The sequence below is a fragment of the Podarcis filfolensis genome (genome assembly GCF_964270895.1).
Source record: "Podarcis filfolensis genome assembly, chromosome: 2".
Taxonomy (NCBI): domain Eukaryota; kingdom Metazoa; phylum Chordata; class Lepidosauria; order Squamata; family Lacertidae; genus Podarcis; species Podarcis filfolensis.
The window spans coordinates 5,654,867-5,676,813 of NC_139605.1; the positions used below are offsets into that span (position 1 = coordinate 5,654,867).

At 48.6% G+C, this 21,947-nt stretch overlaps 2 protein-coding genes and 1 pseudogene across 5 annotated transcripts in view; all 3 read left to right on the top strand.

Moving 5' to 3' along the window:
• Nucleotides 1-21,947, top strand: part of LOC310756634 (uncharacterized protein) — an 820,367-nt gene that overhangs the window by 564,339 nt on the left and 234,081 nt on the right. The window lies entirely within an intron of this gene.
• The window catches only part of LOC310758165 (uncharacterized protein), a 228,098-nt gene that overhangs the window by 146,522 nt on the left and 59,629 nt on the right, over nt 1-21,947 (top strand). The window lies entirely within an intron of this gene.
• Nucleotides 906-21,616, top strand: LOC310756945 (major histocompatibility complex class I-related gene protein-like; annotated as a pseudogene). Its single transcript, XR_014552315.1, has 6 exons — nt 906-1,377; nt 3,603-3,878; nt 14,418-14,693; nt 16,632-16,919; nt 18,243-18,332; nt 21,314-21,616. The product of XR_014552315.1 is annotated as a major histocompatibility complex class I-related gene protein-like (transcript).

A 21,947-nucleotide genomic window follows, 5' to 3' on the forward strand; every position in this document is an offset into this window, starting at 1 on the left:
GGGGTGCATAGGATTGCAGCCCATCTTATGCACTGTCGGCTCAGGAATAAGTCCCACTGATCATGATGAGACTAGATTGCTGCTGTACAGTCCTGTTTTTTAAATAAATGTTGTCCTTTTCAGATAATACAGAGCACAGTGAAATCACAATAAGTAAAACCTCCCCTTTAGTAGTTTCAAGCAGTACTACAGGTTCCTCATAATATCTGTAGTGCATTCTTTACTGTGAGAGCACCTGCGCTTTGGAACTCCCTGCCTATTGCAACACAGCACGTGCCTTTGCTAGACTCTTTTCGGGCACCTGCTGAAAGCATTCTTCTTTAGGCAAGCATACCTAGATGCTTAGGAAGTTGAAGTAATTTTAATCTTAATATTTTAGCTTCTGTATGTTTTAAAGTAGGGTTGTTGATTTTTCTTGATTTTGCTGCTGTGGTGGTTTTGTTTTGTTTTGTTTTGTGTTTGTTTGTTTTTTGGTAAACCACTATGCAGATTTTTAAAAATAAATTTTATTAAATAAATAAACAATAAATATAAATAAAATAACACAAGCCAAAACACAATTCATCCTTAGATTGAAGTATCAGTCCATAGTCGCCTACTTGTTACTAGAGGCCCAGAATCCACATTGCTTTGTAAGAAAATATGAAATAACGTAAAACCATTTTTACAGGCAAACTTTTTTTTAAAAAAATCAATGTTTGTGTGTGGGGGAGGGGTGACATGAAATTTTCCTCACCGGGTACCACCTGACCTTCCTGCCTCTCCATCCCAGAAGTTACCAGTTAACACTCCCAGCAGCAACCCACCAACAGACAAACTGCCACATAGAGGCAGTTAGTCCTCTGGGAATGTTGGGCTTGACTGACAGCTTTACAGACTCAGCCCTGGAGTGCATCTCCCTGGGGATCTCACAGCCCCTCTCCCCACTTCCAGAGAGGGGGGGATTCCCAGACCCCCCTGGAGATGCGGGGACTGAACCTGGGGTCCTCCCCTGGCAACCCCCCTCCGCCCTCCCTGCAGGGCAGGACAGGAAGAGCTGAGAGAAGGGGAGGGAGGCGGCGATTCCCAGCGAGGAGCTGCAAGAACTTCCTCGTTCCCTCTTCAGCCTCGCTCACCACTTGTGCCTCGAGTTCTGCCTGGCGACAGATGCCGCCATCTGCGCGCCGAATTTCGATTGGTGGAATCTTTTCCCCTCGCCCAATCCCGGCTCGCTCTGCCGCTGGTTCCGCAGGCGGGGCAGAGAGCGGGTCTCAGAGCGGCGGAGGGAGGAGGAAAAGGGCGCTTCGCTTTGGGGGGAGATGGGGGTCCTCCTCCTCCGCTGGCCCCCCCTGATCCTGTGGGCGGCTGTCCACCTGCTGCTGCTCCTGGACTGCGCAGGTAAGGACTCTGCTCTGGGGCGGGGGAAGAAAATAATCCCTTCGCAAACTTCTGTTTCCCAGGCTTGGCTTGTTTTGTATGCCGTCCGGGGCAGGGGCCGCTTCACTCCTGGGCTCGTGGCTCAAGCAAGATAACATTTGTTTTGCACTTGGGTCCTCTTTATTGAAGAATATGATTATGTAGTTTTGGTTGGTTGGTTATTTTCTTATATTTGTGATTCCTCCCCCCTCCAAAAAAAATATTGTTTGCTTTTATAGTAAATAGTTTTTGTGCTTCTCTAATGGAAAATGTTATGAATATAATACTAGCATTAGTTTAATAGCTGCTTGTGCATACAAATTCTCACAGTAACTTACAAAGCTTTAAGAACTAAAGAGTAAGACCTGTTATTTCTCTCTTGAACCCTCTCCATATGGGGGTCAGCCCCCTCACTGTGTCTGCTACAGGGCTGGGCAAAGGGTGGTGGAGACCACTGGTTCCTTCAGATTCCTCCTCACTTTGGGGTCTCACGTGTGACTCATTTTGTGGCTCTTTGTCTCCCGACCACTGAGCAGATCTGCCTGTGTTGTTTAGCCAGATGCCACAACCAGAGGCAGCCTTGCTCTGAGCTCTTGTGGTTTGAAGTGGGGGGAGCCCTCGTCCTAGGAGGGGGGGTCTGGGAAGTGGATCCCATTTGATCTTGCCTGAAAGGAGACCGAGCCAGAGGGAGGTAGCAGAGTTGAGACACTATTAAGGCAGGGGCAGAGCTACGGTACCTGCCCTGGCACCTGGAGCAGTGGGGGGGTGGGGCTAGCAGGGCGGGCGGGTGCTGAAGCCGTTCTTCGTGTGCTGTGCCTCCTTGAGAGGTCTGGAGGGTAGCAATGCGAGAACAGGGCCTTCTCTGCACTGGCTCCCCGTCTGTGGGATGCTCTCCCCAGGGAAGTTCACCTGGCACCTTCATTATACACCTTTAGGCGCCAGGCAAAAAAACGTTCCTTTTTAACCAGGCCTTTGGTTGATTTGATTGACACCCTATTCCCTTTAAAAATGTGGGTTTTTTGGGGGGGTGTTATTGGATTGTTGTTTTTATTTTGATTGAATATTTTGTGGTTTTAGATTTTGATTTCGTTCTGTGAACCACCCTGAGATCTCTGGGTATAGGGTGATATATGAATTCAAATAATAATAAGGCCCGTTTTGCTACCTGAAACAAAACAGGAATTGCTCTATCCCGCTTAGCACTGTGTCCCCCCCTTCCACCATAGAAATGCCTCGTCTCTTACTGATTCTCTCCATCCAGCTGTGTGTGTGTGTGTGTGTGTGTGTGTGTGTTTTCTCCTAGGCAGTCCAGCTCTGGATATGATGCTGAAGCCTCTGCTCAGCTCCCTCCCTTTGTTGGTTAGTTGTTAGTTGTTCCTGTGGAGACTCATTAGGCCCCCTGGTGACCAGAGCTGGTACAGCCTGTGGGAAAGTGAGCCCTCCTTTGCCACGCTCTGCCCCCTTCCTGTGTTCAATCTCGTGAAGGGGCAAGTGTGAGGAAAGGGGATGTGGGGCCACATGTTGATACTTGACCCCAAAGTTGCATTTGCCCTCCTGCCCCTGCTATCCCTGTGGGGCCTTCTTTCTCAAGTGGGCAACCTGCTCTGTAGGTGGCAGCTCAGACCATTGAAAGATTGCAAGATAGAACCATTTAAACACCGATTATCAAAAGGGGATCCAGGAAGGATCTCGGAAATTACAGGCCAATTAACTTTACATCTCCCTGGAAAACTGGTGGAAAGTGCAGGAAACTGGAATGCATTTAACTTGAAGGATTTCAACTGTATGCTGGAATCACACAAATTATATATGCAGAAGGCAGAGAGCTCTTTTTGTGCAAGGTTTTCCCAGTACCAAAAGAGCTTTGAAGCTCTCTGCCTTGCATAAGAGACTCTGGCAGGTTCTCACAGGATCTTGTGGGGCTGTCCTGAATTCCCAGGAGATCTTTCCAAAGCCTCCCAGAGCCCAGGAAGCAAGACCCAGGTCAGACATTGTGTTTATATCTTTTCCTCTTCCAACTCTCTGATTCTTAGGCTCCCTCTGCTCTGCCTCCTCTGTGTTTAAGGGCAGGTCTTCAAACTCCCACAAACCCTGCTGGACTTTGGATCTCCTAATTCAGGGCTGCTGCCTGCAATACAGCAGGATTAGGCTGCTGCCTTCATCTGCAGGACCCCTAACTCTCTGCCCCCTTTTCTCTTCCTTTCCAGGCTCCACTTCTCACTCCCTGCGCTACTTCTACACAGCCGTGTCTGAGCCTGGCCAGGGGCTGCCCCAGTTCATTTCTGTGGGGTACGTGGATGACCAGCCATTTGTTCAGTATGACAGTGACACCCAGGAGTATCTGTCCCTAGTTCCCTGGATGAAGAAGGCGGAGATGGAGGATCCTCAGTACCAGGAAAGGAACAACCAGAACTTTCAGGGCTCTGAGCTGTTGTTCAGGGTGAGTCTGCAGAATCTGCAGAATCGCTACAACCAGAGTGGAGGTGAGTGGAAGGCAGGAGAGGTACAGAATCACATCCCCCGCCCCAAATATCCTTCCCTCCAGGGGCCGGAATTGCATGGAAGGGGCTACTTGAAGGAAAGGAAATGGAGGGTGGGGGTCTGTACCCAGGGCAGAAGCTTTTCCCCCTTCCCTTCTGATCAGTTCATAACTGAAGGAGTGGAGGAGGGCAGAGGCTTTGCTCCAGGGGGAAGATCCCATTCAAGGTCCTAATGGGGGCAGGGATGGGTTGGGGTGGGGTACACAGAGAACAAGACTTGGAGGACAGACCCCCCCCCCAGTATGATACTCTCTGGACCTGCACATCCTCCCAAGGAAATGTCTCCATTGCCTGCCCTTCCTTCCATGCTAGGCTCAACTTAGGCTTTTTGAGGAAATCTGTCTAGTTCGTTTTCCTCGGGGGGGGGGGGGAGAGAAGGGTGGGGATCCTGAGGCTGAGACAAGCAAGCCTTGAGTTCTGGTCCTGCTTAAGGAGAAGCCAGCTGCCCAGACAGAGGTGCTGATTGGCTGACCCTTCTGACCATCACCAAGCCCCTCCCTCTCCCTGGCACAGTGTTGAAAGAGAAGCCTTTTTAAGGAACACAAATGGACTGGGTTTTGGGGGTCAGAGTGACAACTACATGGTTAAAACCATAAGCACAGTGGGCAACTGAAGTGGGAGGGTAGACAAGAGCCCCCAAGGTCATCCTGCAGCCAGGGAGTCCCCAGAAGATCGACACTGGCAATTATTAGCCTGGGGCTGCCATGTTTTACTGTCTTGTGTCAGAAAGGAGCATTAGGCCACAACTGGATCAGGGCCCATTAATATCAGAAATAATCTGTTTACTAAGCACTATGGGTGGTGTTATTTTGGGAGTTTCAGTCTATCTGATTTTAGTTGGAAAATGTATGGCCAGTTACCTGGGAGGGAAGGAGCCCCAGTGAACTTCATGGGACATGCTTCTGAGTAAACTTGCATAAGATCTCCAGCATTTATTAAACATCTGTACTTACTTGATTGTCTAGCAGTCTACACTTAGGACTGTCACTGTCACAGTGAGATTACAGTCAAAGCGTTACTTACAAAGCAACTCCCCTCCCGCCCCCCCCCGCCCCCGCAAAAGCTCCATATCCAAACCAGCTGGTGGGGTTTGTGGTTTGGTTTGTTGTTTGCATAGGTCAACCACAAACCATTGTTGAGTGCATAAAAAGAACTATATCACCTTGGGGATGTTAGGATATTTCTGTTCCACCTTAAAAGGGAGCAGGATGTTTGTATAACAGCCTGCGCGTTTCCTGTCTCACAGGATGTTTATGTTGTCTGTTCCTTTCGTTTTCTGGCTGTTTTGCCTGAGCAGTCGGAGCAGACGGTCATGTCTTCTCATGTTCTGACCTACGCTGAATAAAACTGTAAATATGCAGCTCTGCTCTCATGCTGTGCAACTTCTTGCTGTGTGAATTCTGCTGATAGAGTGTGCACTAAGCCTGAGGCTTAGTGTCGCTAAATTGCTGGTACTGCGTGACTACGGGAGGTTGATGGATCGTCCGGCACCGAGCTTGGGGGCTCAGATGGACTTTATCTCCCTGGCAGTATCCCAACAACAGGTTATGGGCCCAGATTCACAGCACTTGCAGGAGAGTAAGACAGCGACAGACTGCTGAAAGGTATGTGCTGGGAAAGTGAAAGCAGGGGCTTTTCTGGATGCCGCGGAAAAGTCTTTGATGTCCGGCAAAGACTAATTGGCCTGGGAGCCGAGCCAGAGGCATCGTGATTAATGGGCTGCCGAGATAACACGTCTTCCAAGGCATAACGGCTCACGTAAAAAGCTGGAATGGAGTTTTTCCAAGCTTCGGAGGCCACTGAGTGCCCAAAGTTAAATCGGCACAATTATCAGAGCTGGGCAAAATGGTGTGAGAGTTTGCTGCGTCAGTTTGGAGTCTGGCATACTATATCAGAAGCCACTCCAGTTCCTCGGACAGAGAAATGGCAGGCCCAGGATTCGAGGGCCATTGATATTATAGTCTTATCCGTCTCTCTGGAGGAAATAAAGACGCTTGCTGGAAATCTCACGGCACGTGACATGTGGGATGCTTTGAAAAAGGCCCACCAGCCAATAATCCCAGCCCAGTGTTTGAATGCATCGGAGGTCCTGGCTGTTTCCCAGAATGCTAGTGAATGCAGGGGTGCTGAGGGCACCGGTTGCAAGCTGCAGGGGGAGCAGACAATAACGTCATCCCAGGCAGCATTCCAGCCTCCAGGGGGAGCCAAGGAGTCGGCAGCTGAGAGCTCTGTTTCTCGTGAGAACCAAGGTCAGAGCCTATGCAGAGGCCGGAAGGCCAGTTGTAAACAAAGGATAAAGCCTGCAGATGGCCAGGAGCGGGGGGGGCAAGTTGCAAAAGCCCACGCCAGTGGAAAACAAGGCTATGTTTGCTGGCACAGCTCCACCAAAGGCTAAAGGCACGTCTGATGGCCAGGAGCGGGGGGGCAAGTTGCAAAAGCCCTCGCCAGTGGAAAACAAGGCTATGTTTGCTGGCACAGCTCCACCAAAGGCTAAAGGCACGTCTGATGGCCAGGAGCAGGGGGGCAAGTTGCAAAAGCCCTCGCCAGTGGAAAACAAGGCTATGTTTGCTGGCACAGCTTCACCAAAGGCTAAAGGCAAGCTGCAAAAGCCCACGCCGGTGGGAAACAAGGCCAAGGCCAGGTTTGTTATTGACTCTGGGGCCACGCGCCATCTCACCAAAGACCGCCATCTGTTTATCTCCTTCACACCTCAAGATGGAGAGGTCCAGCTGGCTGATGGAAGGACTTTGCAAGCTGCAGGAGTTGGGACTGTGAAACTTGCAAGTCTGAATACTACCATCGAAGATGTAGTGAAGATGTTCCAGGAGCTGCGGACAATTTGATTAGTGTACCACAGCTGACTGGGCGTGGTTTTGAGGTTTCCTTCAAGAGGACTGTCTGTGTCATCAGAAAAGGCAAAGAGGACATTTTGCATGCAAAGTTGATGGATGGTTTGTTCTGTCTAACTTATGATGACAATGCTGTTATATCTAATGCTGATACTTGTTGTGTTGCACAAACTAACAAGGTTCTTCATGCAGGATGCATTCACGATGCACATCGCAGATTTTGTCACCTCTCTTGGCAAGCGCTAGCCAAGATGCCTGAGTTGGTTGAAGGTTTGAACATCAAACCTTGTAAATTTCACATGAAATGTGTATCTTGTGCAGAGAACAAGGTGAAGGTTGCTCCAAAAGGCAAGGAGTCTAGCAGGCAGGCTTCCAAACCCTACCAGCTAGTTCACGCAGACCTGGTAGGTCCTCTAGCGCCCTCTTTGGGAGGAGCAAGGTACTTCATGGTTCTAATCGATTCTTTTTCCAGGTACATTCATGTGTTTATGCTCGAGCAGAAATCGCAAGCATTTCCTAAGTTCAAGGCATTCTGTGCTTGGTTGGAGAATGCTCACAGTAAACGTATCGGCTGTCTGTTTACTGATCGGGGCGGGGAGTTCACTTCTCAGCAGTTTGAAGCTTTCCTGACTGAGAAGGGAATCCAGCATGATTTGTCAACGCCTAGATCGCCATGGATGAATGGGCTTGCGGAGAGAGCAAATCAAACGTTGCTGCAAGGGATAAAAACCTTGTTGCATGATGCCAATCTCCCTGAGAAGTTTTGGGGGGAGGCTCTGGTGAATTTTGTTTATTCTTTTAACAGAAGACTATCATCACCTATTGGCTGCACTCCCTATGAGAAGTTGTTTGGTAAGAAACCTAATGTCAAGCACTTGAGAATCTTTGGTTCTGACATGTGGGTACACACCCCACAAAGCAACAAGCTTGGGAAGCGTGGGGCACATGGTTTGTTCATGGGGTACGAAAAAGGTGCATACAGGGTGTGGATGACTAACTCTAAATCCATTAAGTTCATAAGGAGTGTTGAGTACAATCCTAAGTGGGGGGAAAATGTGGGAATTTTCCAGAGTTACCCAGAGGAGGATGAAGGTGATGTAAAGAAAGCAGATCATGCTGAGAAAGCTGAGGAAACTGATGATGATGATGATGATGATCAGAGTTCGGATTCCAGTTCAGTGGGCGGCGCTGCTGCTGCTGTCAGTGACAGTGATGACACAGCAGACTACAAGAGCGCAAAGGCCTCAGTCAGACCGTCTGATGAGTCTGACAATGAACTGGAAGAACCACTGTTCACCATTGGTCACTTTTCTCCTAAGAAGGAGGAGATGAGTCCAGAAGACTTGCGTCTGGTTCGCAGGTCTGAAAGGGCGACCAAAGGCAAACCTCCGAAGAGATTTGCTGATGAGTTTGCTAAGACGGCAACTGCTGTTCTTAGTAGCTCAGAGAAGGTGTGGGAACCTTCAAGCTTCAAAGAGGTCCAGGAGTTAACCTCTAAAGATGCTGAGCCTTGGCTTAATGCCATGAAGGCTGAAGTTGATTCCTTGAACAGGAACCAGACTTGGGAGCTGGTACCGGTAGTCCCAGGGATGAGACTGGTTGGCAGCAAATGGGTCTTCAAGGCCAAGACAGACCAGAATGGCAAGGTTGTCAGACACAAAGCCAGATTGGTTGCCAGAGGTTTTTCACAGGTACCAGGGCAGGATTACCACGAGACCTACTCACCCACGGTCAAATATGAGAGCATTCGGCTGATGCTCAAGATCGCTGCGGAGGAGAAACTGCATGTTTCCCATCATGACATAAATACAGCTTTTTTGTACGGGATTTTGGGGGAGGAGCTGTACATGCTTCCACCTGATGGGATGCAAATACAGAAGGGAATGGTCTGTAAACTGCGGAAATCCTTGTATGGTCTCAAGCAGAGTGCCAGGTGTTGGAACACAAAACTCACTGAGACGTTGCTTTCTCTAGGTTTTCACCAGGACAAAGCTGATCCGTGTGTGTTTGTCAAGGAGGAGGGGCAAAACAAACTGTATTGTTTATGTTTTGTTGATGATCTTCTGATGTTTTGGAAGAATCAGGCTTTTTACCAAAGCACCCTAGCTCAGCTGAAGGAGCACTTTGACATGAAGGATCTTGGTGAGGTATCCAACTATCTTTCTCTGCAGGTGGAGAGGGACCAAGCAGGTAATTTTCTGGTACACCAAACACATAAAATTGCTGATGTATTAACCAGTTGAATTTGGTTGATGCAAACCCAGCAGACACACCGATGGTGACAGGTTACCAGGTAGATAGTACTGCTGAAGCGTTTTCTGACACAACGCTGTACAGATGCATTCTAGGCAAGTTGAATTTCATTGCTAGATGTTCAAGACCTGACATTGCTGTAAGCACTAACCTGCTGAGCAGACATGCTAACAATCCTACTGATCAGGATTGGAAAGCTCTGAAGCGCATAGCCCGGTATTTGAAAGGGACTATGCACTACAGGGACGCGGGTGGCGCTGTGGGTAAAAGCCTCAGCGCCTAGGGCTTGCCGATCGAAAGGTCGGTGGTTCGAATCCCCGCGGCGGGGTGCGCTCCCGTTGCTTGGTCCCAGCGCCTGCCAACCTAGCAGTTCGAAAGCACCCCCAGGTACTGGCGGGAAGGTAAACGGCGTTTCCGTGTGCTGCGCTGGCTCGCCAGATGCAGCTTTGTCACGCTGGCCACGTGACCCGGAAGTGTCTCCGGACAGCGCTGGCCCCTGGCCTCTTAAGTGAGATGGGCGCACAACCCCAGAATCTGTCAAGACTGGCCCGTACGGGCAGGGGTACCTTTACCTTTACCTTTATGCACTACAGGCTGAGGTTCACCAGTCAGAAGACTGGAGGTCTTGAAATCTTTGCAGGTGCAAGTTTTGGAAGTGACACCACGGATGGTACAAGCACTTCTGGAGTATGCTACATGTACAACCACTGCCTGTTTGACTGGTTGTGCAAAAAGCAGACGACAGTTAACCTAAGTTCCTGTGAAGCAGAACTCAATGCTCTGTCATTTTCACTCATGGATTGTGAATGGTTGATGCAACTGTTTAAGGACATTGGGGTTTCTGTGAAATGTCCTATACAAGTGTATCAAGACAATAGATCTTGTTTGGCTTTGCTGAACTCGGAGAGTTGCAAGCAAAGGACCAAGTACTTGCAGATTAAGCTACATCGTGCAAGAGAGTGTATTCAGAAAGGACTCATTCAGGTGTCCTACATGCCAGGAAATGAAATTCCTGCTGATCTGTTGTCTAAGGTTGTTAACAGAGAACAACTTAAGGTTTACGCACAAAGGTTGCAATTGGGTTGAACCACAGGTACTACAGGTTACACGGAAAGGGGGAGGATGTTAGGATATTTCCCTTCCACCTTAAAAGGGAGCAGGATGTTTGTATAACAGCCTGCGTGTTTCCTGTCTCACAGGATGTTTATGTTGTCTGTTCCTTTCGTTTTCTGGCTGTTTTGCCTGAGCAGTCGGAGCAGACGGTCATGTCTTCTCATGTTCTGACCTACGCTGAATAAAACTGTAAATATGCAGTTCTGCTCTCATGCTGTGCAACTTCTTGCTGTGTGAATTCTGCTGATAGAGTGTGCTCTAAGCCAGAGGCTTAGTGTCGCTAAATTGCTGGTACTGCGTGACTACGGGAGGTCGATGGATCGTCCGGCACCGAGCTTGGGGGCTCAGATGGACTTTATCTCCCTGGCAGTATCCCAACAGGGACATGGTCTTGGAAAAGGTTCTTCTTCTTCTTCTTCTTCTTCTTCTTCTTCTTCTTCTTCTTCTTCTTCTTCTTCTTCTTCTTCAATATGTTGAGTAGTTCTAGAGGGAGGACTCCAAAGTAGCACTGTTACAATCATTCTACTTCCCAGAGGGAGCAATTTCCCTTTTCCTCCCCCTGCAGACCTTTCTGGGGCTTCTCCCACCCCCCAGCCCTACCCCACCCCCCAGCTGATTTGTGGGGAAGGAGATGGGGAGAAAGCCCCAGTTGTGTAAGTAAGACTTTATTATGTTGGTATGGGAAACTGTTGTGTGATGGGCCAATGGCCGTAATAAAGAGCAATACAATAAGTAAGACTTGGTTTTTAGACTAGCTGTGTTAGCTGAATCCAGACCAGAAAAGCAGGATTTCTGTTGAGAGAGGCTTCTGTAATGCAAGACATTCTATACCCAAACTCAATTCAGCTGTAAGGCAAAGGCTCCTGAGATGAAAGGGGAAGCCTAAATCAGAAGTGAGAGCAACCTGGTATCCTCTGGGACAGCCTCTCCTCCATTGCTGAGCTCCCTCAGGCTACACAGAGACCAACAGAACTCTGTAGATGGCCAGGAGCAACCATTGCCATTTCCCATCCTGTCTTGGGGTGCCTGACGTAGCTTCTCTCCATGGTTTTGTTGTGGGAAATCAAAATGGCTGTCTGCTGACCCTGCTGGCTGGCCTAGAGGAGACAGGGCTGGGGTCCTCAGCACCTGTGGGCCCTGCCAGGGGTCTGGGGTCTCAGCGGGTGCCGGGTGATGCCACGTGCCGAGTGAAAACACCAGATCAATGCTTCAGATACTGGAATTGAAGAGCAGATTTAAAAGTCACAAGCATTAGCATACATAAGAACATCATTATATATATTATATATTAGCATATATAAGAATGCACCAGCAGAAGGGATTTGCAGCCTGAGCTTTGCTCCCTCTCGGCTGAGGATGGAAGCAGGAACCTGAAGGAAGTCTGGGGCTGCCCTGACCCTCCTGACCCTCACAGACACGCTCAGCTGCTGGCTCTGGCTTTCTGCATTGCCGTTTGCCCCTTGTGTAAATACACACACACACAGCATTGCCTGTAGAAGTTTGCTTCCTGCTCCCAGCCCCTTGGCAACCCTGGCTGTGGGGTGGAGGTGGTGGCACCAGAACTGGCACAAGGCTGCCTCAGGTGGGACTGGCACAAGCTAGGCCAAGTGGCCCATATCCTGTGAGCTCTTGCCTCCCTCAAATGTCTACATGTGGGGTGTCATTGGGGGAGACCGGGTGCAGCCTGACATGCTTCAGAAGCGAGGGGAAATGAAAAGTAACAAGTTTGCTTAACATTTGCATTTAATTATTTTCACCAGGAGTAAAGAGTTTAGTACAGGCATAGGCAAACCCCGGCTCTCCAGATGTTTGGGACTCCAATTCCCATCAGACATAGCAAACAAGACCAGTGGTTAGGGATGATGGGAACTGTAGCCCCAAACATCTGGAGGGCTGGAGTTTGCCTAAGCCTGGTTTAGTATATAGGCAAAGTGTGTTTAGGCACACATTTACAAACATCTCTTTGTTCCATAATTTATATCTTTATAGTCCACTCTGTGAGCACAGTTACCTTACAGTTGTCCTTGAACCAGGGTTCAAATCCCTCAAATGCATCATTTGCTTAATATTATATGCAATAGCACTTGTATTGGAGGGGGGACACAATAATGGAAAATTCTACAAAAAAAGACTGCAGTGGCAGGCACAAATGTCTTCCCTTCACCCCCTATGCCTGTTATTTGTGGCACAAAACAAGGATGCCAGTTGATGCTTGGCTTCCGCCCTGGAACTGTTGACACTGGCTTTGTGGCAAAGGAGTAATAGGGAGGGATCCTGGAAGAGAGCAAAGAGCTGGGAATCCAGCCATGGCACTGCCGATATTGAAATTAGAGGGGGGGTACCTGAAACTTTGATGACTCTGTGCTCATGGGCCTTAATACCTGTCCCAGGCAGCAAATGGATTTTAGTTGCATTAATGAAGTGCCAATATGCCCCCCCACAGTCTCCTGCAATTATGACCCCAGAATAGGCACAGCCAGGAGTTCTCTCCATTCTGTGAAACTTCTTCCCTCTGCCTCCTCATCCTCCCCACTGCCCTGGTGAACCGGGGGGGACGGCCGGCCAGGGTCTGCACTGCTGGAGACGACAGGAAAGAAGGATGGTGTCCCTATTCCATATTCCATAGGGAGATGGGGGTTCCCACAGGGACACTGGGGGCTGATAGAGAACGGCCCCCCCACATATGGTAGTTGCTCTTCAAAACCTGAACTGACTCTTCAAAACCATGGAACTGACTGCCAGGAAAGAGTCCCTCAACAAGAGAGTTCAGAAATGGGCTAGTCAGATTCTTCCCAGGTGGTTTTAGGGTTTTATTTTATTTTATTTTATTTTATTTTATTTTATTACACAAATGTAACTGCCTGATCCTCTGCATGTTTACTTGGAAGTAAGTCCAACCCCACTCAGTGTGGCTTAGCTTCCAAGTAAATATGCAAAAAGAAATGTATGTACAGTTGTACCGCTGGTTGCGTATTTTCGGGATACAGTGGTGCCTCGCAAGACAAAAAGAATCCGTTCCGTGAGTCTCTTCGTCTAGCGGTTTTTTCGTCTTGCGAAGCAACCCGATTAGCGCTATTAGCGGCTTAGCGGCTATTAAAGGATTAGCGGATTAGCGGCTATTAAAGGATTAGCGGCTAATCCTTTAAGAAAAAGGGGGGGGAGAGAAAAAAATTTGCAAGACTCGCAAGCCCTTTTCGTCTTGCGAAGCAAGCCCATAGGGAAATTCGTCTTGCGAAGCAGCTCAAAAAACGGAAAACCCTTTCGTCTAGCGGGTTTTTCGTCTTGCGAGGCATTCGTCTTGCGGGGCACCACTGTATGAACGCTGTTCCAGGATTTCACCGCTCGCGTATGCACAGAAACGCTCTTATTGCGCCACATGCGTGCGCAGAAATGGCGCCTCTGCTTGCAGACTTTTTGGGTTGTGCACAGACCCCCGGAACGAATTAAGTGTGTATCTGGAGGGTCCACTGTAATATGTAATGGGAGAATCAAAATGATCTGTCAAATTTAAGGATTATGGGACTTCAAAATGTTGTTTTAATGTTGTTGTTGTTTTTAAGATTTGGTGGTAGCCCCATGGGGTGGGTAGGAAGGTGCTGGGACCCGCCATCTTTGACAAGGGCAGCCTGGCTTCTGCTGGGAATGGGAGCCATATTGAAGTGGAGCAAACCCCCCTTGCGGCTTCCCTTTCCCTCCCAGGCTATGAGGAAACTTCTTTTTCCAAAGGCCCTTCCATGACTTCCCTCCTTTTAGGGAAAAGGTCCTTGATATGGAGAAGCTGGGGGGAGAGAGATGGAGGGGAAGAGGAGACCTTCTCTCTTGAAAGGCCCCAATGTGTGGGCGTCCCCCTTCCATGTTGCCCCTTTCTGGGACTGGGGACAGCTGAGGCGTCTCTCCAAAAGGGGCAAGATCCAGAGGAGCAGAGCTGGGGGGAAAGACGGACAGACTGTAACCCTGCAAGGGATGCTCCGGTTGGGCAGGAAGGGAAACCCCAGCCCTCCCCCGCCTCCAGGGAGTTAGGAGAATCCACTAGGAATTGGGGGGGGGGGACTTTATAGGCTCAGGATTGTAGTGTTTCCCTCAGTGAACGTGTTACAAGGATGAGCCTTCAGAAAGATACAATGCTGGTTGATTCTTCTCCCCTCTGACTGCTGCCTCTTCCCTGAGTCCGAGGCAAATAAATCCTTTTTCCTGGGCTCTTTTGCTGATGGGGGAGGGGCTGCTCTGACCCCCCCTTGACCTCCTGGGCCTCTTCTGGTCCTTCCAGGGATCCACACCTTTCAGTGGATGTACGGCTGTGAGCTGAGGTCAGACGGGCGCAAAGGAGGGTATTACCAGTATGGCTACGATGGGAGGGACTTCATTGCCTTTGACAAGGAGACCCTCACTTCGACAGCAGCCGAGACGGAGGCCCAAGTGAGCAAGAGGAAGTGGGATGCTAACATGGCCGGGAACCAGTACCGGAAGGCCTACCTGGAGGAGGAGTGCATTGAGTGGCTGCAGAAATACCTGGACTATGGGAATGAGACTCTGCTGAGGACAGGTAAGAGGGGGGGCAGTGGGGAGGGGAGGGGGCTCAGTGGGGCAGTTTCCCTTCAAGCTCCCCTCTGCCGCTTAACAGTCTTCCTTTCTGGACCAGACAGCAAACACTCTTCTTGGTGGTGGTGGCAGAAATAAGTTTGGGACTCTGGGAGGAGAAAAGGCGTCACTTCAGAGTATGATTTGGGGGGGGAGATGCTTGGGGAGAGGGGGCACAAAGAAACAGCAGGGAAGTGACCAAGAAAGCAAAATGTGTTTTAAATAAAAACAAAATTAAAATAGATAGATTGGAGGGGGAAACAGAAAACCTTCTGGCTTTACACTGGGGTATGTACCTATTTGAAAAGTCTTTAAAACTAAAGATATTAACGTTTTTTAAAAAATAGAAAATGTTTGGGGAACCCATAAATATGTCTTAGAGGGAAGGATGCAGCCCCCTCATTAATACTGTAGGTTAGCCACTTGTGGCCTAGAAGGAGAAAACCTGAACATAGTGAGAGACTATGGGAATTCCCTCATTTATATATAGCCGTGTTGGTCTGCTGCAGTCAAAACAAAATTTAAAAATTCCTTCCAGTAGCACCTTAGAGACCAGCCCCAGAGGGCACACCTATCAGCCAATCACCCATTCCCACCACCCTTCTGAGTAATACCCCTCCCCACCCTCTCACTATATATAAGGGTCTGGTGACTTCTGTTTCAGTGTATCTGAAGAAGTGTGCATGCACACGAAAGCTCATACCAAGAACAAACTTAGTTGGTTTCTAAGGGGCTACTGGAAGGATTTTTTTAATTTTGAAAATTAATTGAAAATGAAATAATTCTAGCACCCTCCCTTTTTGAGGAATGACACATACGTATTAGCCGTGCTTAGAGAGATCTGAGCAAATTCATCTTGTTTTGGGTTTCTATTGGGAAAGGGCTTGACCTTCCTTCCTTCCTTCTCCCCCCAGCAGAGTCACATCCCCTCCCAGACCTGAGTTTCCAGTCCAGGCATTGCAAAGTGGGTGGGATCCTGGAACAGCTGCTTCAGACAACAGCTACCCAGGGAGCCAGTTTTTGAACAAGGGTTACATTCTGCAAATCGTGCCTAAAGCCAAAATTGTGTATAGTCAAAACACATTGGATTCAAGGGCGATTGGGTTGCCAAAGTCCTTCTTCCCCAGACGCATGCCGCCTCTTTTTGGTTTTTAGAATATTGTTGGCAAGTGCGTAAAGCTGTATGTGCACAAGTTAAATGTGCGTAAGTTGCTGGCTTACTGGGCCTCCTGGTCTGCCCTTTCCACTCCAGGGGAGGCTGCCGTGGAGAAGGGAGATGGGCCCTTTGCAACCTCAAGGGACCCTTTCAGGGCAGGCGGGAGAACTAGAAAGGAGCTCTGTCTTTCCCAGGGCTGTTGGCTTTGTTCAATAACTATTGGGCTGAAAAGTCACAGAGAACAGAGAGCAGCGAGTCCAGCATTTCTTCCCCCTCAAGAGAGGAACCAGGATCAGCCTGAGCTGCCCTCAGTTCATGACTTGCAACTTGGAAGGATCTGAATGAATCCCGCCATTGGGGACCTGGTGAAATTTTCCCCTCAGCCTAGAGGCAGCTCCCTGGGACAATCTTGGAATCACAAGTTGTCATGTTTGAGTAGTGTTAGAGCTTTATCAAGATGATAAACTAATTTAATTTGTACCCTGTCCTCCCTTCCAAAGGAGTCTGCTTTGGCAAGCAAAGGATAAAACATCTACAAACAGTTCCAGCATAGACACTGACAGGGGAAGATGCCAAGGGAGGTTGAGGAATCCCATTTATACTCAGTTCTTTTTAATTTTTGAAGATGTGAGATTCTGACTAGGTTGCCCCTTGGATCCCTGCTCCTCTGCTCTTAAAAAATACAGGATTCCTTCAGGCTCCCATTGTGGATGTCTCTCTGTTAACCCCAATGTGGCCCTTTTTGAGAGGCTCCGGTGGTGAAGGTGACCAGGAAGGCAGACTATGACGGCCTGGAGACCCTCGTTTGCCAAGTCCACGGCTTCTACCCCAAGGAGATTGATGCCAACTGGGTGAAGGATGGGGAGGTCTGGCAGGAGGGCACCCTCCGAGGATTGGTCGCCCTCAACTCAGACGGGACCTACTATGTCTTGCTCAGCGTCAAGATCAACCCTGAGGAGAGGGAGCGCTTCCGGTGCCGCGTGGAGCATGACAGCCTGGAGAAGCCTCTGGACGTGGCCTGGGAGAAGGAGCCTGGTGAGAGACAGACAGGCAGACAGACAGGAGGGGAAGGGGTGGGCTCTGGGAGGGGGATTTCCACCCAACTCCTTCCTTCAGCTGCAGCACAGCTCAGATGGGGAACCCCAGCTGGATCCTGTCTGTGTCTCTGGAGGCAAGCAGCTGAATCAGAATCTGTAGATTTCGACAGAGATGCAGCCTTTTCTGGCAAGTGTCTCATAGGCCTTAAACCCAAATTGGATGTCATAGGTAAAACTGGCTGTCACCTTTTTGCCTTTAAGCCCAAGCAGTTGTGATGTCACAGAATGTGGGCAGATGTGTTATTTCTTCAAAATCAAATGCTCTCCTCCACATGGCTGACTTACTCACACTCCCTGCGACTGAAAAAGGGGCAGTGAACTTAAAAGAGGGAGCCCCGGACTGAGTGTACTTCACAGTGAAAAAGATTCTCACTCGCTCCTCCTCACACTCGTGCCCAGCTAGAAAAACTGATACTCATCTCCACTCAGCCCAAACACCCGCACACCGCTGGGAAGAGCAAGCAGGAATTTTAATAACAAGGATCGTCTCACACACACTGCCAGGAAAGCTGTGCCTGCAAGAACCAAAGCAGAATGTCTAGCAGCAAAACTCCCTTTTCCCCAGCAGGAGCACCTGAACGCACATCCCCACCCACACCCCAGACTCTCCTTCTCACAGGCAGGCAAGCGAGAATTATGGAAGCGGCCCTTGAGCCAAAGACTCACCCAGGCAGGGCGGAGGGGACCAGGGCTCACTCACCAAGTGCTACGGACTTCAGAGATTCTCCACAAACAAAAAAACCTGGACATTTTGCCTCATTTTAAAAATCTGTCTAGACAGACATTTTAAGTCTGAAGAAGAGGGCGTGCCCAGGAAAAACCGGACATATGGCAACCCTACACAAGATGCTTTTTCCTAAGGGTTTGTGTCTTCCCTGAAGGCCTGTAATGCTGGGCTCTGGGGGGTCTCAGAGGGGAGGGAATCCCTTCCTCTCAGGGTCAGGACAGAGAAGGCTGAAGCACCTGAGCAGGAGGAGATCTGCTTTTAAGTCTGGAGTCTGTGATGAAACAGGTGTGCCTGTCAACTGCCTTCCTTAAATATATTGGGGTTTTTTGCTGGACTCTGGTGGACAATAAACTCCCTTGTATCAGGGCCACTACAGAGAGGACCTTGGCCTGTCAGGAGAGAGAGAGAGCCTGCTTTGCACACGTAAAATCTTCCCGGGCTCATAGCTCAGCACCTCCACTCAAATCTCCTGCTTGAGGCCTTGGGGAGCTGCTGCCGCCAGTCTGAATAAAAATGTCTCTTGTCCCCTTTTAGTCAACCTGGGGCTCATTGTGGGAGCTATTTTGGGTGTCATGGCGGCCATCCTGCTGGTCTCTGGGATCATCTTCACCATCAAGAAGCTCAGTAAGTAAACAGTAGATGTGTTTGCTGCCTCTCCTGTGTCCTTCAGTCTTGGCCTCCGACTGGGAATGTGCTGGTGGAGCCTTCCTGGCAATTGTCGCTGGCATCCCTACAGAGACCCCTCCCCATAAAACACCCTTTGAACATGAACCCAAAGTCCTGTTGGTCATTGCTTTGCACTCACTCTGTGCTCAGGAAGTTCACTTCCCACCTGATGTTTTAATCAGTCCTAAGCCTTCATTCCTGTACACACTTAGCAGGGAGCCTTCCTTACATATCTTTAGGTGCCAGGCAAAAACATTTCTTTCTAACTAGGCCTTTGGCCTTTTAAATGTGTTTGTGGGAGCAGAGTTACTAGTTTGTTTTTGCTTTATTGTGTATTTTGTGCTCTCATTTCGTATTTTTATGTTGTAAACTGCCCTGCCATCTTCATTAAATGAATAAATAACTATTGATCTGGGAGGACGCTGTATTGAACTGAATAGGACTTTCCTTTTTTTTTTTAATTAAATATTTATTGGCATTTTCAAGAAACACACAACAGACACAAACAAGAAATAAACAAAACAAAAAAAAAAGAAACACAAAAATACATAATATTCATAACTAAACAAAAAATAGAAAAAACACATAAAGTTCCTGATACTTATTATTCTTAACCTTATTTCTCAGACCTCCTCACACCTCCCCTTCTTGTATTCCAATTTAAATTGTCAGTTCAGCAAGTCCTTAACTTATTTCTTTACCTTAACTTAAACATTTGTTCTAACATACTATTGTTTTACTTTACTTCTTTTTTCCATTTCCTCAATTTATTTTTAACAGCCTTATTTTCAATTAATTTAAAAAGAAAAAAACCAATTTTACCCTATTAAAATCACACATCAATACTTATACCCCATTAATTATTCTTAAACCTTTTTCCTAAAGTCGACCAAAATTTCCCTTCCACGATTTACCCAATTTCCTTACCACTAACAAAATATAAAAAGCAAATTATCCTTATGTACCCTTTGGATTCCCAACCTCCACCCACCCTTTTCCCGGTTCCAGTCCCCAACCAATATCCATCAGTCTTTATGTTATTTATTTAGCCTGGAGATCTCACGTCCGAGGCCCTTATATCTCTCTCAGTTCCTTTCTGCCGGTCTCTTTGATAGTCCTTGATGTTAAGCCCCAAGTCTCGGAGGGGCTCCGGCCCAACAGAATCCATGTTGCTTCCAGCCAGTCCTCCATACTTAAAAGCAAAGCCTATGGGGTGCTCCAACTCTTGTTTCAAATTTCTTTCAGATCCAGATGTCCCCAAAGCTCCAGCTTTCACCTTCAACAAATTTGTAATCCTCAGGTCTTCAGATCTCCTCCAAAGGGGATCTCTCCATTTTCCAGACTCCCATTCAGACCAGGCTTTCCACATCCAATTTTTATTGTCCTTTTTTATCATCATGTCAGGCCTCATATTGTAACTCTCCTTTAGCTCCTGCAAATCTCCTGCTCCTCCTTCATTTTCTTCAAAAACAACATATTGCTCCATCATGTCTACACTTTCAGTTTCATTTATTTGTTCAGTTGAATAGGCTTCCTGTTTCAAGTCCTTATCAGGCTCAAAACTGTTGTTTACTGTCCAGTGTAGTAGTGATACCTTTGTAGACAAAGCATTGTATTCATCTTGCAAGTTTCCCAAGAGAACGAGTGCTCTGTCCAATTCTGCTTGGATTTTACATACTCCAGCCATTTTTGTGATGTAGTGTCCCTATTACCCCTCTAGGGGGATTTTAGCTCCTTAATGTTCCTTTCAGCTCAAAACCAAAAGTCCAGTTATTTTGTATCAGCCCTCCTTATTTTCAACAAGTTATACCAAGTAAACCAGCAAAAACAGCAGAAACAATGTTCTCTTTTTCCAGTTGACAACTAGCTGACTAACAGCTCACTTGACAGCTGTCAAAATCTTCAATGCAACAGGCTTTCTCATAGGACGTTCCCGGGTCTCGGGGGGGGGTGTGTGAAATTTCAGCTCCCAAAATTCTTTTTATCCTCCAGTAAATCTTCTTATAGTGTCAAAACCGTGAAGTCAGGATCTTTCATTAAAAAACAAGAAACAGATTCTCTCGACCTTAGCTACCCAGTCCTTTGCTTTAAATTGTTTACAAAGAGGGGGGGGTGGACTTCCTTTTTAGCCCCTTCCCGCTCGTTCCAAATCCAAAATTAGAAATTTTTAAAATTCCAATCTCCGTATTACTCACGGGTTTATGTTTTAGAGTCCAATCGGTCTTGGAAGAAGTTGGCGCTCTCTGTCAATGGCTTGCGGCTTCACTCCGTAGGCGAGGGAGTACTCTCAGCACCACGCCTCACCCTGCCTCCGTTCCGAAGCCTTTAAAAAGGCTCCGTCGCGGATTGGGGGGGCGCAAATGGTGCCCGCCGAGTCTCTGTGTTCACAGGCATCCGCGCCTGTGATTTTAAGGGTCTCCGCTTCGCCGCAGCGGCCAGACCCAGACGCTACGGAGCCGATTCCCTCCGGAGCTCGGAGGGAATCCGCCATTAAACAATGGCACCAACCCGGAAGTCTGAATAGGACTTTCCTCTGAGTAGACTTGCCTAGAATTGCACTGTTCATTATCTCTCCCTCCCCTCCCCCCTCTCTGGGCAAATTTGAGGATTATGGGTCTGCTGGGAGTGAAATAATAATCTGAAAAGGAATAAGTGAAGGGACTGGATAATGTTTCCTTCCACCCTCTTGGAATTTGTCCACTGCCTGATTCCCATGTTGATTTTTTAAATTTAATTTCCTCAATTTTTTCTACTTCTTTGTAACATGAGTTCCTTGAAATGCTCCCCTTCTGGGCTCCCCTTCCTTGGAGGTGTTTGGAAGAGACAAGAGAAGCATCTGCTGGGAAGGTTTCAGTATCTGAGAGCCAAATGGTCAAAATGGGTTTGGGTGGCCTCTGGAGGTCCCTTCCAGCTCTGACCTTCTGCTTTTGTCTTCACAGGGAAACCAGCCTATGAAGAAACCCCAAGTGAGTGACTCCTCGCCTCTCTCTGTCGGACATATTTCCCCCCAATATGGAGCAGGAACAGGTTACAAACAGACCAAACCAAACCTGGTGGTGGCCTAGTCCTTAAGCCCAAGACCCTGATGGAAAGCTTCAGCCTGTCTGCTCAGCCTGTCTGTGGACAGCAAGGGGTCCCTCAGGGCCAGGAAAAGGCTGCAGAGAGACTGTCGGCTGAGGGAGGGGCTCCAAGAAGGAGCAGGAGGAAGAGCCGAGGGTGGGGGGAGAGAGGGGTCTCTGGTGGTTTAATTTAGTGGAACCTGAAGCTGGCAACACTGCTCTCCTCCCAGCTTCTGCTTTTCTGCCCCCTTCCTGCACCCACCCCCGCTCTAGTCCCCCGCTGCTTCCATGCCAGGCTGTGCCCATCACTCTTTGCCCCCCAGCACCTGCTTCTCCCTCCAGTGCTGTCCTTGAGCCCCCTTGCCTCTGGGCTGCCTGTCCCTGAACGTTTCTTAGCCCCCCCCCCCCCGATTAAGATTGATTTGGGATGGGGTTGATAGGAGGGAGGAGAAGGGCTGGGGGGATGGGATCTCCCTCCCCGGGATCCTGACTCCTGTGTTTCCTCCCTTTTGCA